Raw genomic sequence first — 14,474 nt, 5'->3', positions numbered from 1 at the left:
TCCATATGCGCCATTATTTGCAGACATTGCAGAGTTCTCCCAGCAAGGAGAGGTCCTATTAGGAGACTTTGATGCACGGACAAAAGGGAAATAAGTGCAGACATATGACTTCCAGGGTGATGCCATTATGTTGTCAGAAATTGACTTGGTTGAGATGGGCCTCCATAGGGCCAACTAGGATATGGAGAATGCAACACCATATGGTAGACACTTCTTGGAGATGGGGGCTATGCATGAGCTGGTTATATATAATGGGTTGTCTAGATGGCCGCAGTCGGACAGCCTTACATCTTTTCCGCATGGGGGAGGCACTAGTACAGTGGATCTCCCGCTCTTATACCACACATCCCAGACTTCACCATCCCTCCTCCTCCCATACTAGCTGACCACGCATTACTTTCTTTCACAATCTCATGCCCCATCTTACAACCCACACCCACACCCCCTATTCACCACCTTCACCCGGATTCATTCCCATCATGATCTTAACCACATCTATGAGGACCACCTCTCCCGCCACATTTCAGCTCTCAACTTATCCCTCCCGATCTCCACCATCACATCCCAACTTTCCTCCATCATCCATGACTCCGCCCACGCCAGCTTCCCCTACACCACATGCTCCACAGCAAGTTTGCCAGTGGGATCCCAACCCCAAAATGGATGGTATGATGAAGAGTGCAAAACCACCACGCTTCGCCTCTTACGCGAGAGGGAACAGGGGCTGATTTCAGCACATAAGATGCAACGCAACTTCCGTACATTCACTCGCCGAAAGAAACGGGCATTTCTCGCCAGACGAGAACAAGAGTTATACCAGTTCTTTTTGACTTTGTGGACTTTTGCAAAGCCTTTGACACGGTGCCACGTGCCAGACTCATGAGGAGATTGCATGACATTGGTGTTCCCGACGAGATGCAGTGGTGCATTTATGCATTATATGAGGCGGTGATTGGGAGAGTACGGACTCCCGGAGGCATGTTGAATACAGTGACTAGCACCATTGGGGTGAAGCAAGGATGCCCACTGTCACCCACCCTTTTTGGACTTTACATTGATGAGATATCCGACTACATTGACAGGATGGGGGGGCAAGGGGCCAGTCTGGCAGGGGTTTGGATACCCATACTGCTATATGCCGATGACATTGTACTTATTGCAGAATCCCCTAAGGGTTTGCAACAGCATTTGGATGCTTTGCAGTCGTTTTGTGTAGAAAGGGACCTCACAGTGAACCTTGGGAAGACTAAGATTATGGTCTTCAATACCGCACAGGCCTGGGTGACTAGATCCGACCATCAACTCACTTTTAGAGGTGAATCAGTGGAGTACACCAGATCATGTGTACCTAGGAGTCACATTCAGCGGACCACAGTTCTCTGTGAGGCAGGCAACAGAGGCTAGATTGGCATGTCCTAGGGGCACTAGAGAGACAATGTCCCTACACTCAGTTTCAGGAGCCGCACACCAAACTCTGGTTGTTTGACACGTTGGTCACACCTACACTCATATATGGCTCACCCATATGGGGACCTAGCCTCTACCACACGAGGAGGGAGCCGCTTGTCGACCAAGTCGGACCAGAGAAAGATTTCTATGATGGATGGCAGGTACTAGAGAAACCACTGGTGACTATGATCGCACGCATGATTCAGAGCAAACAATCGGTACCTCATGAGAGTGTCAGAGCAGAGATAGGAGCCGCACAAGTGGTTACCGAAGCCCTGTTCCAATCAGTGACATTTTTGTAGAGGATATGGGAGCTCCCCAGACAGAGATACCCGCACCTAGCACTTCTCTCTTCTAGGCAGTTAGCAGCAGACGGCAACGATACACGATGTTGGTACACCCAGATGTGTACCTGGCTGAGATTACATGGCATGACGATTGATGCACTCCCTCCATTTGATTACAACCTGGACTGCCCCTTCTTGGACCTTAATCGCTGTGAGCAGAATAGGGTGATCAGGATGGACATCGTGAGGCTAGATGCAGAAAGGACATGGTCCAAACCCCCCTACCACTAGGCACGAAGATGGCCCACTATCGGGACCATTTTCTACATCTCTCCCCAGATGGCTTTGTGACACAGTCTACATACATGGACACCCATCTCTCACATGGCATTCGCAGTGCCATTGGACAGATCCGCACTTCATCACATCAACTGAGGGTAGAGACTGGCAGATACGAGGGGATGAAGCCAGAAGACCGCATTTGTCAGCTATGTCACCAGGAAGTGGAATCAGAGGAGCACTACATATGCCAATGTACTATGTACTATGAGATATGAGGGAGATACTGGTGTCTCTTCCGAGAGGGTTTTGGACCATTACAACATGTGATGAAGTTTGAGGATCAGAGGTGTTTGGGGCTTTTCTTATTGGAGCTCAGACGCCATCGAGAGGCTCTCTTACGAGCCAGGACAGCACACCAAGATCCACCCCGCCAGCGAGCCATGACAGATTTTTCCAAGGCCAGGACCACCCCGACAGATATGACCAGGACTTCCACTACCCCCTCGACCAGCAAGACGTCCCATAGACGTCCTTCAGGAAGAGTCACCCTTGACAAAGCCATAGCACTTTGTCGAGCAAGACGACCACGCTTACCAGGACCTTGTCCATGGCCACTTCATCACCAGTGGATTAGAGCCATCATCACCCGCCATAGGAGATGATTGCCCCGCCACTTTAGTTTCTCTATCTTACAGCACCCCATGAGAGAGATACTGAGATGAGCATATTACACTAGTCTTATGCTAGTTGTAGATATTATACACTTTTGTTGTACCTCAATAGGTGTATTTTCCTTTCATAGCTGTTTAGGATTTTTTTAGTCCTTTTTGTTTTCCTTTTGATGAGACATCGTCAGCTGTGTACTATGTTTTGGTCTCATAGGCCACTTTGGCCTTTCACAGACGTTAATATATCTTTCTTTCTTTCTTTCTTTCTCTCCCCGTCTCTCTGCTCTCTCTCTCTCCTCCCTGCCTGTGGGAAGTGCTGCGAGTAAGCTCGAGGAATGGCTCCGAGTCTCCAAGAGAAGCTCGAGGCCCTCGAGACGGCAATGAAGGCACTAATCAAGGAGAACAAGAAGACATCCGATTCCAACCTCAATGAGGTGGAGAACAAACTACACCGGCACATCATGGCCCTCGAAGCACGGGTCACGGACCTTGAACAAGAGAACACAACACTCAAGGAGGAGGTGAGTGCATTGAAAGTGGAACTGGTAGCCGTCAAGAACACCGAGAAGGAAGAAGGGGAGATCAATGACAACACTCTCACGGCCATTAAAGAAGAGAATTCCAAGGAGATCACAAAGGACATGGAGGGAAAACTCGAAGCCAAGCAGTCAGGATGGGTTGAGGTGGTGAAGAAGAACATCCGTAAAGAAGTGAGGGAGGAGACTCAAAGGGAAGAACACCAAATCATTCACACCACCATTGAGGAGGACAAGATGAGGCATGCCCGCCGCCTCAACATTCGAGTCACAGGTATAGCCGAGACACCCGACTCCACTCCCGAGAAAGATGGACAGCTTCTATGCATGAAGCTCGGCTATAGGGAAGAGGACTCTCTCCCCTTCACCAAAGCATGGAGAGCCGGGAAAGACTCAACACGCAAGCGAGCCCTCATCCTACAGTTTGCACGAGAGACGGAGAGGGTCACCTTCATTGGAAAGAGGGTGATTCTACGAGGATTACAGGGAGATCCCATCTATTTGGATGACGACCGTACAAGGATGAAGATAGAACATAGAAAAACATGCATGCCGAGAGTCCTACAGGCTCGAAAAGAGGGCAAGAGAGCATTCTATCACGATGGCCGTGTCATCATCGATGGCAAGGCCACCGATTAGCGCCAGGCGGCCTATGGGACATCGGCTATGGAGGATACAGATTCACAAATACACATAGCAGTTTGGAACTGCAATGGAGCACTTTGGACACATCCTGAGAGGATGGAGGAGGTCATGGAGGGACGGGACATCATACTACTTACAAAGACGCACCAGAGCCCAGAGAGGGGGCTACCCAAAGTAGAGGGCTATCAGTGGGAGTTTACATACAGGGGGACCACACGACAGAGCACATCGAGAGGATCTAAAGGTATAGCGGTACTCTTCAAGCGAGAGCTACAGGAGCACCTACAAGTGGTAGCACGTGACCAAGAGGCTAGATACATGTGGATTAGACTGCGGCTCTCAGCAGACCGGGTGTTATACATTGCTCTATGCTACTTCTCTCCTAGAGGATCGAGATATGCCATGACAGCAAAGGATGAGAGTAGAGGCGAGGAGGAGGACACAGGGCCATTGGGAGAGTCACCATATGCAGCCCTTTCAGATGAGATCATACACTACTCCAACCTGGGGGAAGTCCTCCTTATGGGGGCACGGACACACAGCCGACAGTGCGACATTTATGATTTCGAGCACCCCAAGGTGATGCACACTAGAGGTGGAGGACACGGGAGCCTGCAAGGTGTCAGAGGACATGGGGCCGGATAACACCAGATATGGTTATCACTTACTTGAGCTGGGAGCCTGCAAGGTGTCAGAGGACATGGGGCCGGATAACACCAGATATGGTCATCACTTACTTGAGCTGGGAGCGCGACACCATCTCGTTATTTATAACGGGATAAGACAGTGGCAGGATTCAGGAGCACTGACATGCTTTCCACGATCAGGGAGGGGTAGCACAGTGGACTACATCATGGGGTCCATGGAGACCACACAGGCAATGACATCTTTCACCATCCCCCCCTGTCCTATTGGTGCGGATCACACGTACCTCTTACTGTCACTAGCGAGCTCCACACCAGCACCCACACAGCCCACACAGGCATTGCATACAACCTTCTACTTCACCCATGACTTGGCAGACATATATGAGCATCATGTATATGACGGGCTATTCCAGATGGATCCCTTTCACCTCTAGACACACACCACCCAGCTGTCATCTCTACTACATACGGCTGCCACCCGCAGCTTCCCCCATCACACACATTGCACATACAGATAGATCTGGGAGCATGCCCCAGAATCGGTGGTATGATGATGAGTGCAGAGAGCTATATAGACACCTCCGTGCCCAGAGAGCACTGGGGACCATTACACAGAGACAGGCGAGCCGACAGATGAGGATCCTCACACGCAAGAGGCGTCACAGTACTGGGATATATACCACCTACTCATGAGCAGAGATGCAGCCACTGCATGGCGCAGGATGAGAGAGCCTCGCCCTCGTACCCCGATTGAGGATCCACACACATGGCACACATATGCAAAGAGCCTCTACCATATCCCTCAGCAGCCGCCCATACCACAGCCACAGGAATCCCGCCCTACCACCTCTACTTTCTTTACTGCCTCGATGGTAGAGAGAGCTATCTGCCATTGTGCCATTGTAACTGATCCACCAATTTTTGCATGGTCTGGGCAGCATACATTAATTTCTGCTGATCTCTACTCCTGCTCTAAGCTACATCACTGCGTTCTAATCTTCTTACTCTTGCTTGAATGAATCATTCAGCAATTTTTATGTCCTGCAAGGTTCTGATCTGCTCATGTTCCTTCTCCATCTTTGCTGCTAACCTTCTGCTCATCTCCTTTTGCTGATTCAGTTCTGCTATTGGCTTTTCATTGATGCTTTCAGCAGTCTTCTTCTCCTCCTTGAGAGTGTCAGCATGTTCTACCTAAGCATCTCCTTTTCTTTTTCCAGACCCCATCTGTGGTGGTCATCCTTTTGCTTTTCAGCAGTATTTATTAAATTCCCATTGCTTTTTGTTGGGGTAAAGGCACTATGCCCACCCTTATAGTGTGTACAAGCCCAGAAGTTATAGTACATAGTACACTTAGTACTTTTAATGTACGAAGTGCACTATGTGTACTAGTGCAATATACATGTGTGATAGGGGAGTCACACACTCGTATCTTCATGAGTTGACTTATCCCCACAACTCTCTCTCTCTCTCTCCCTTGTTCTCTCTGTGTATGTCTCCCACATGAATTAACCTAACCCTAATTCTAATCCGCCCTTGAAGCTTTGTGAAGGGCGTTGGTTGCTCAGCGATGGCATGGAGCACTTGCATGGGTGGAGCGTCCACAGGGTTTTCATGCAGGCCATTGATAGGCGAGTGTGGTAGCGGGACACCCAAGAGCACGCACGTTCTCTGAACGTGTAGCGAAAACACGTGTAGCTCTACACGGCGAAGGCAGCAAAGCGAGCGCTAGGCGAAGCAGGCAAACACAAGCGAAGGCAGCGTGGCGATTTGGTCGACGGCTGGCTACGTGAGCGAGTACGTGTAGCGCTGGCCAGGCGAAGGCGAATACGTCACTTTCTCCAAGGCGCTTCGCTCCACGTCAGCGCTGACCTACACCTGCCTCTTGGCGTCGAAGCAAGAACGCATACCCCTCCGCCTTCATACGCGTTCTTTGCACTCGATGATCTCTCTCAACAAGGCAGCCCGTCTGCTCTTCACGACTGCACCAGCCCTCCGTCATCCGTACAGCAACAAACGCATCAGCTTGATTAAAGCATCCATCAAATCTGCAGCAAGGATCACCTCCAAGAATCTGCAACAGCATCAGATTTTCTGCAACAGCAAAAATCATCAACCCCTTTTTCCTGCAACAAAAAGAAAAATCAAAAATTAAGAGGTATTTGCCTTCAATTTTGGGAATTTCTTATCAATTCAATCAATTGAGCAGGTACAGGTGCCCAATTGCTCAATTTTTGAGCAAAATTGGCAAAATTGGGTGACATTGGTCACAATCAGGATCAATTTGCAAGAAATTGGATGTCGAAATTTGGGGCTTTTGATGTAATTGTGCAATTAAGCACTCATACATGCTGTATGATGTGAGAAATCGCACATTTGGGTAAAATTGCAACAAATTGCAGTGCAAATCAAGGCGTTTTTGTGCCGATTGGATTGATTTGCAAAATTTGCAGCAAATTGCAGTGCAAATCAAGGGGCTTTTGTGCCGATTGGATTGATTCGCAGTTGATGCTGTGGATAATGTGTTGATGCCTTACAAGCACTCAATGTGCCTGTAAATCAAGGGGCTTTCATGTATTGGATGTATATGTGGCCAGGGGGAAGCATCGTGAACACTCTAGATGCCTTCATGTGCATCAATGTACCATGTATGATCAGAAATTGATCTTAAATCAAGGGGCTTTTCAAGTTCGTATGCTTGTTGAGCTTGGCAAAACAGCAGGCAAGACTTTTATGCCTTGAATCCTCAGAAATCAGCTTGCAGTCAAGGGGCTTTTGCCCAATTTCTGTTTGGGACTGTTGTATGCAGTGTACGGGACTGTAAAAGTCTGATTTTCACTCATTTGGACAGCCAGGAGAGCATTTATTGCTATTGTACCTATTGGTACAGATTTGGCACAGCTTTGTGCAAGTTTTGGCATGGCTGTACACTGTTTTGAGTGACCAAAAGGTTCAATTTCAGCTGCTGTACTTGCCGGTACACGTTTGGTACATCATTGGTGTGCACTTGGTACTCCTGTACAGTACTTTGGAAGGGCAACAGAGCACATTTAAGGTGCTGTCCAAAATCTGCAGCAACCAGATTTTGGTGATTTCATCACATACAGTGGGAGAAAAGTTGCATTTGTGCTTCCGCAGTGGGAGATAAAGCTTGGGAGAATAACTGTGAGCACTTTGTGTGCTTTTGGTGCAGTGTTTGCACATTTTGCAGGGAGTCAGGCATTATTGCTATGGCAACCACAGGTGAGAGCTCTTCATTGCTTCACATCAAGAAGCTTGAAGGCTCACATATCTATGATATTTGGCAAACCCAGTGCTATAATGTGTTGCTCCAGAAAAAGCAGCACAAGCCTATCAAAGAAAGGGGTGTAATGCCCGCTTCTCTTACTGCTGAAGAGTGGGAAGATATGGATGAGCTGGCAAGATCTACTATCATGTTGTCTGTGTCAGACTCATTACTTTTCAGCATTCGTGAAGAGAAGACAGCTTGGGGAATGTGGCAAAGATTGCAGGACTTGTATGCCCAACAAAGTGCCTCAAGCAAAGTGTATTGGTTGAAGAAACTCATAGGTCTTTAGATGAACGAAGGGGCGTCTATGACAGCCCATCTAAATGAGTTTAATGGTATTGTCACCCAGGTCATTAATCAAAAGTTGGCAATGGACGATGAGTTCAAAGCCACTTTTCTGTTATGCACTTTGCCAGAGAGTTGGGACACATTCAGGACAGCCACTAGCAATTCGCATGCTATGCTGTCATATGCAGATGTTGAGGGTGCTCTTCTTCAAGAAGAGATGAACAGGAAAAACAACTCTGTTGGAAAGTCCAATGCAATGAATGCACGTGGGAGATCCCAGCAAAGGGGGAAAAGCCAAGAAAGGGGAAGGAGCAAGTCTCGCTCCAAAAAGGATTTGGAATGCCATTATTGTGGCAAGAAGGGACACATTAAAAAGCAATGCTACAAATGGAAAAATGATCAAAAGGAAAAGGGAAAAGGCAAAGACAAAGAGAAAGATGAAGCCAAAGATGTAAAGCCAAAGGGCAAAAGTGGAGTCAAGATTGAAGAAATCAATGTGTCACATGCAGGTGGCAGTGAGGATGAGGTCCTATTTACGTCTTCACTTGATGCCCATTCACTTCTTACAGGTGGTCATGGTATGCACTCATGGATCATTGATTCAGGTGCCTCCTTTCATGTCACAGGTTGCAGAGACTTGTTTGTCAGGTATACTGCTGGCAAGGAAGGAGTGGTTTATTTGGGTGATAACCATGCATGCAAGATTCTTGGCAGAGGTGATGTGAGGCTTGTGTTTTCAGATGGCTCACAGCTTATGCTCCATGATGTCAGGCATGTGCCTGAGATCAAGAAGAATCTGCTTTCTACTGGACAGCTTGATGATGCTGATTATGTTACCACATTTGGTCGTGGAAAGTGGAAGATTAGTAAGGGCTCACTGGTTGTTGCCAGAGGCTCTAAGGTGGACACTCTTTACTTTATGCATGCAGGTGTTTGTCACCATGCTAATGTAAATGCAACCGAGCTGCCGGAAATCTCTATGTGGCATAGCCGGTTGGGACACATGAGTGTCAAAGGAATGGAGCAATTGTCTCGTTTGGGTTACTTGCCTTCTCTAAAGTTTTCAAGTTTTCAATTTTGTGAGCATTGTATATATGGCAGGCAACTGCAGTGCCCCCACAAGAAAGCTCTTGGACAGAAAGATGCTCAGTTAGAGCTTGTGCATACAGATGTATGTGAGATGCCTCAGCTTTCTTTGGGAGGGGCAAAATATTTTGTGTCTTTTATTGAAGATGCCACACGTAAGGTGTGGGTTTATCCTCTTCGTTTGAAGAGTGATACATTCTCAGTGTTTGAGAAGTTTGTTGCTCTTGTTGAGAATCAAACTGGCAAAACACTGAAGGCTTTGCGTTCCGACAATGGTGGAGAGTATATGTCCAAACAGTTTCAGGACTTTTGTGATGCTAAAGGCATCAAGAGGGAGCTCTCTACTCCTTATGATCCTCCACAAAACGGGACAGCAGAGAGGATGAACAGGACCATTCAGGAGAAGGTCCGTTCTATGTTGTCACGTGCTGCATTACCTCATGGTTTTTGGGCTGAAGCTGTTATGATAGCCGTTCACCTTATAAATAGGTCACCTAACACGAGGCTTGGTGGGAAAGTGCCAGAGGAAGTATGGACAGGGAAGCCTCCGTCATACAAGCACTTGAGAGTGTTTGGTTGCGTTGCGTACGTGCACATACGCAGGGAAATGCGCACCAAACTTGATCCTAAGTCTCACAAATGCATATTCCTAGGATATGGTGACAGAGGTGAAATGGGGTATAGACTTTGGGATCCCATGAATAGAAAGATTATACGCAGCAATGATGTCATTTTTGATGAAACATGCATGTATAAGGAGCCTGCAAGGCAACAGGAGCCTGGCAGAGTCATCTTTGATGATGATGGACATCATGGACAACAACAAAGGGCTGTAAATCAGCCATTACAGCAGGAAAACCAGCCCTTAAATGGGGCTGAAAATGGTCCAAATGGACAGCCAGAGATGGCAGAAGATATCCCTATGGATATACCACAGTTAGAGGAGATACCAGGCATGATTTTTCAGCCTTATGGCATGGAACAGGAGCCACCAATGGGTGATATGCAGGCTGAACAGCAACCTGCAAATGATGGTCATTGGGTACGGAGGTCCACTAGACCCTCCAGAGCCCCTGACAGGTTTGTTCCAGGGGTTGACTACTTGATGCTCACTGACTGTGGGGAGCCCTCATGTTATAAGGAGGCCTTACAGAGGGCAGACAAGGCTCTTTGGGAGCGTGCCATGAAGTCAGAGATGGATTCTCTGCATAAAAATGGAACTTGGAAGTTGGTGCATTTGCCTGCAGGCAAGAAGGTTTTGCCATGCAAGTGGGTTTACAGGCTCAAAGTTGCACCTGATGCAAAGCCAAGATACAAAGCCAGGTTAGTGGCTAAGGGCTTCAAGCAGGAATATGGTGTGGACTTTGATGAGATCTTCTCTCCAGTGGTCAAAATGACCACACTTAGAGCTGTGTTGGCTTTGGTTGCGCATGATGATCTGGACTTGATTCAGATGGATGTGAAGACTGCTTTTCTTCACGGTGATCTCCATGAGGAGATATATATGCAGCAGCCAGAGGGTTATGCAGTGAGTGGAAAGGAGAAGCTTGTATGCAAGCTGAAAAAGAGTCTTTATGGGCTCAAACAGGCACCAAGAGAATGGTATCATAAATTTGATACATTCATGAAATCCCAGAAATTCAGAAGAAGTGACATAGATCACTGCTTGTACACCAAGAAAGCTTTGGATGGCAGTCTATTGATCCTCATCTTGTATGTTGATGATATGTTGATTGCCGAGAAATCTCCTAAAGAGATGGATGCCTTGAAGCAGAGGCTGCATCAAACCTTTGATATGAAGGATTTGGGTGATGCAAATCACATTTTGGGTATGCGGATACTTCGGGACAGAAATCAGCATGTGTTGTATTTGTCTCAGAAGGAATACATTGGCAAAGTCTTGCAGAGGTTCAATATGGACGGGGGGAAGAAGACTAGTACTCCTTTGCCTCCATATGTGAAACTCAGTGCTATGGACAGCCCACAGTCAGATAGAGACAGGGCTGATATGGCCAAGATTCCGTATGCTTCAGCTTGTGGCAGTCTCATGTATGCCATGGTTGCTACTAGGCCGGACATTGCATTTGCAGTGGGAGTGGTTTCTAGATACATGGCCAACCCTGGCAAGAAGCATTGGGAAGCAGTGAAAGGTGTCATGAGATACCTGAAGGGCACACAGGATATGTGCATTTGTTTTGGCAAACAGGATGCATTAGTGCATGGTTACACGGATTCGGATTATGCCGGTCATCCACATAACCGGAAGTCTACTACCGGTTATGTATTTACATTCACAGGAGGTGCTGTGTCATGGATATCCAGGATGCAGAAGTGCACTGCCTTATCTACTACAGAGGCCGAGTATATTGCAGCCACAGAGGCTTGCAAGGAGGCATTATGGCTATCTCGGTTAGTGCTTGATTTGGGTTATACAGGGGATATTCCATTGTTGCATTGTGACAGTCAGAGTGCCATCCAGTTGGCAAAGAACCCTGTCTTTCATGCAAAGACGAAGCATGTGGATGTGAAGTATCACTTCATCAGAGAGGTGATAGAGAACAAGCAAATTCAGCTTGTTAAGATTCATACGAATGACAACCCGGCTGATCTGTTGACAAAGAGTTTGCCTCCGGAGCGGTTTGCTCATTGCAGACACTTGATGGGCATTGGATGAGGCCAGTTTCAGCCTTGATATGGCCTTGTATATTATCATGTACATGCTGATTTTTTATTTTCCTTTACTTAAGGGCACTTTGCCTCTAAGTGGGAGGTTGTTGGGGTAAAGGCACTATGCCCACCCTTATAGTGTGTACAAGCCCATAAGTTATAGTACATAGTACACTTAGTACTTTTAATGTACTAAGTGCACTATGTGTACTAGTGCAATATACATGTGTGATAGGGGAGTCACACACTCATATCTTCATGAGTTGACTTATCCCCACAACTCTCTCTCTCTCCCTTGTTCTCTCTGTGTATGTCTCCCACATGAATTAACCTAACCCTAATTCCTGTTTCTCCCATTCACTTTTATGCTGCTGCTGAAGCTTTGCCTGAGCGTCCTTTAGCTCTTTTTGCAATTTTTGGACCTTGTCTAACCATTTCCATGGGTTGTCTGATTATGCTGCTGGTAGAGAAAGGGCACCGGTAGCCTCTTTTAAGTATATGTCTTTGTTGATTAGCTCATCATCCATTGTTTTTACTTTTTGCATGTGGATCCACATTTGATCACGCAACTCGCTGATCGTAAGTGTGTCAACCTGAGCATTGGTTGGTAGAGCGAGGAGTCTGTTTCTTGCTGCTCGACTGCCTTGCCCTAAGCTGTAGCAATTTTTTGTTGTGCTTCTGCCAAATCTGCTATCACCTGAGCATTCTTGTTCTTTTCTTCCTCCAGCTCTACCTGTAGGTATAATAGTTGATACTGCATTTTGGATTCTGTTGTGGTCTGTTGCTGTTGGCTTGTGTCAGCACCATCATCTGTGGCTGCTGAAATGTTGGTGTTGAGGCTGCTAGGGGCTGATGCTGCTGCTGACTATCATTTCCTTGGTCAGGCTTTGGGCCATCTAGGGGTATCAACAGCTAGTTTCGGCAAGTGGGAGGTGGAAGGGCCATGACTTCATGAGCTTCCTTTAGGTTCTACTATCAGACATCTCCCATGGTATCCAACACCATGTCTCCCCATTGTTGCATCACCTCTATGGGCAGCTGCACTATGTCTATCAGTCTGCTCATGTTGTTGAACAATCAGCTGGCCTCTAAGCTTTATGACTTCTAGTCTATTATTGTCAGCATTCTTTTCTATGCACTCGATCTGACTCTTTGTAACCTCAAACACTCGGTTGGAGTGCAGTTGGAGTTTCAGTTTGTCAATGTGGACTTCTTCGAGCTTCCTACTGAGCTGATCATTCTTTTTTTTAAGTTGCAAATTATCAGCTTGCAGTTTTGATGCTCTTTCTTCAGCTAGTAGCTTTGCACTGTTCAGCTCTTGGACTTGTTGTTTGAGCATGGCAACTCTGTGTTAACAGCCTCTGCTTTTTGTCATCACCTGCAAGTTGAGACTCTTTATCATCGAGCTCAGCAATATGCTCACATAAAAACTTTTGCAGGATGCCTAAAGCAAACACTGCTTCTTTGACCTTGAGCATTGAGCAATCGCAGCATCTGTTTGTCAGCAAGCAACCCTATGGTTTGTTGTGCTGCTTCTGCTATCGAGTTGTTGAGACCTAGCTGCTTGGCAACTTTCTTATTTCCAGGCACCATCATTGGTACTTAAGATACTGTGTCTGGAGGCGAATAGATGAAACTACTCAAGGCACGAATAGGAACCCAAGAAATAGGATGGAAAGTAACTTGTACGGGTGAAAGGAAGAATACATATAGATCCCTTTGACTGTGCAGAAAGAATGGATAGGTGCATGCTGGCCCAAGCCTACAGCACTTCAGGATGGGGGCTTAATGAATCCCCCCTCCTTTTTGGTTTTATTGAATTCAGCGAAGAGGATTCACTCCAGATCCACCATCTAACAGCACATTAGACACTTTCTTCCCCCTGATTACAATTATGACCTCAGGCACTCTACAATGGTTGTCTTACAATCCACTACTTCCCTTGTAATCTCATTGTTAGTTCTATTTGACTGCTCTCGACCGCCAACAACATCCGGCTGAGCCACTAATCTCTTCAAAAGTTGTGTTCTATAGTTGGGCACAGGAGATAAAAATCGGTCTAACATGATATTCAGCTTCATGTCCTTCAGGTCTTCCCACAAGTCGTAGGATTCTTCCTTGCCTGACTGTACCACTTTAGTCGAATCATCTAGCCAAGGTATCCTCATGATCCATGTCGGTTGCATTAATTAACTTACTTTTCTCTTTCTTATTATGGTTGTTTCTTCTATTAGCTGCTGCTGCAGGTCAGTCCCACACAACCATCTGACTGGAGGACTATCTTGCTTCCTCCACATCTTCTCTACAAGGCTGACCTTCTTGGCCTTTTCAGCTAGCACTTCACACTCCACGGTCACATTCTGCCACTGCCTTCTCATGATGGTTGTTTTTTCTGTCAGCTGCTCTGCTGACGATTCAGCCGACACATCCATCTGACTGGAGGGCTTATCTTGCTTCCTTCACGTCCTTTCTGCAGGGCTAGAGAGTAACAGAATGCACTCAGATGATCCGTAGTCAGACATGACACAGACATAGAATGGAAGAGACTGAGAGTCAAACTGGTTTTCAATGTATTTTCAGACTACTGCATGCTCATGTACAAGGTGACTGCATTACAGCCAATGCTCTCGCAA

The 14,474-nt window shown here is 46.9% G+C and overlaps 1 protein-coding gene across 1 annotated transcript in view; it reads right to left on the bottom strand.

Moving 5' to 3' along the window:
• Nucleotides 1-14,474, bottom strand: part of LOC147618326 (phosphatidylserine decarboxylase proenzyme 2-like) — an 89,616-nt gene that overhangs the window by 35,761 nt on the left and 39,381 nt on the right. The gene's annotated exons all lie outside the window — the stretch shown is intronic.

This window comes from Cibotium barometz, chromosome 35, assembly GCF_041138505.1.
Source record: "Cibotium barometz isolate CiBa-2024 chromosome 35, ASM4113850v1, whole genome shotgun sequence".
Taxonomy (NCBI): domain Eukaryota; kingdom Viridiplantae; phylum Streptophyta; class Polypodiopsida; order Cyatheales; family Cibotiaceae; genus Cibotium; species Cibotium barometz.
The sequence above is the reverse complement of the archived record's forward strand: the minus strand, read 5'-3'. Positions and strand labels throughout refer to the sequence as shown.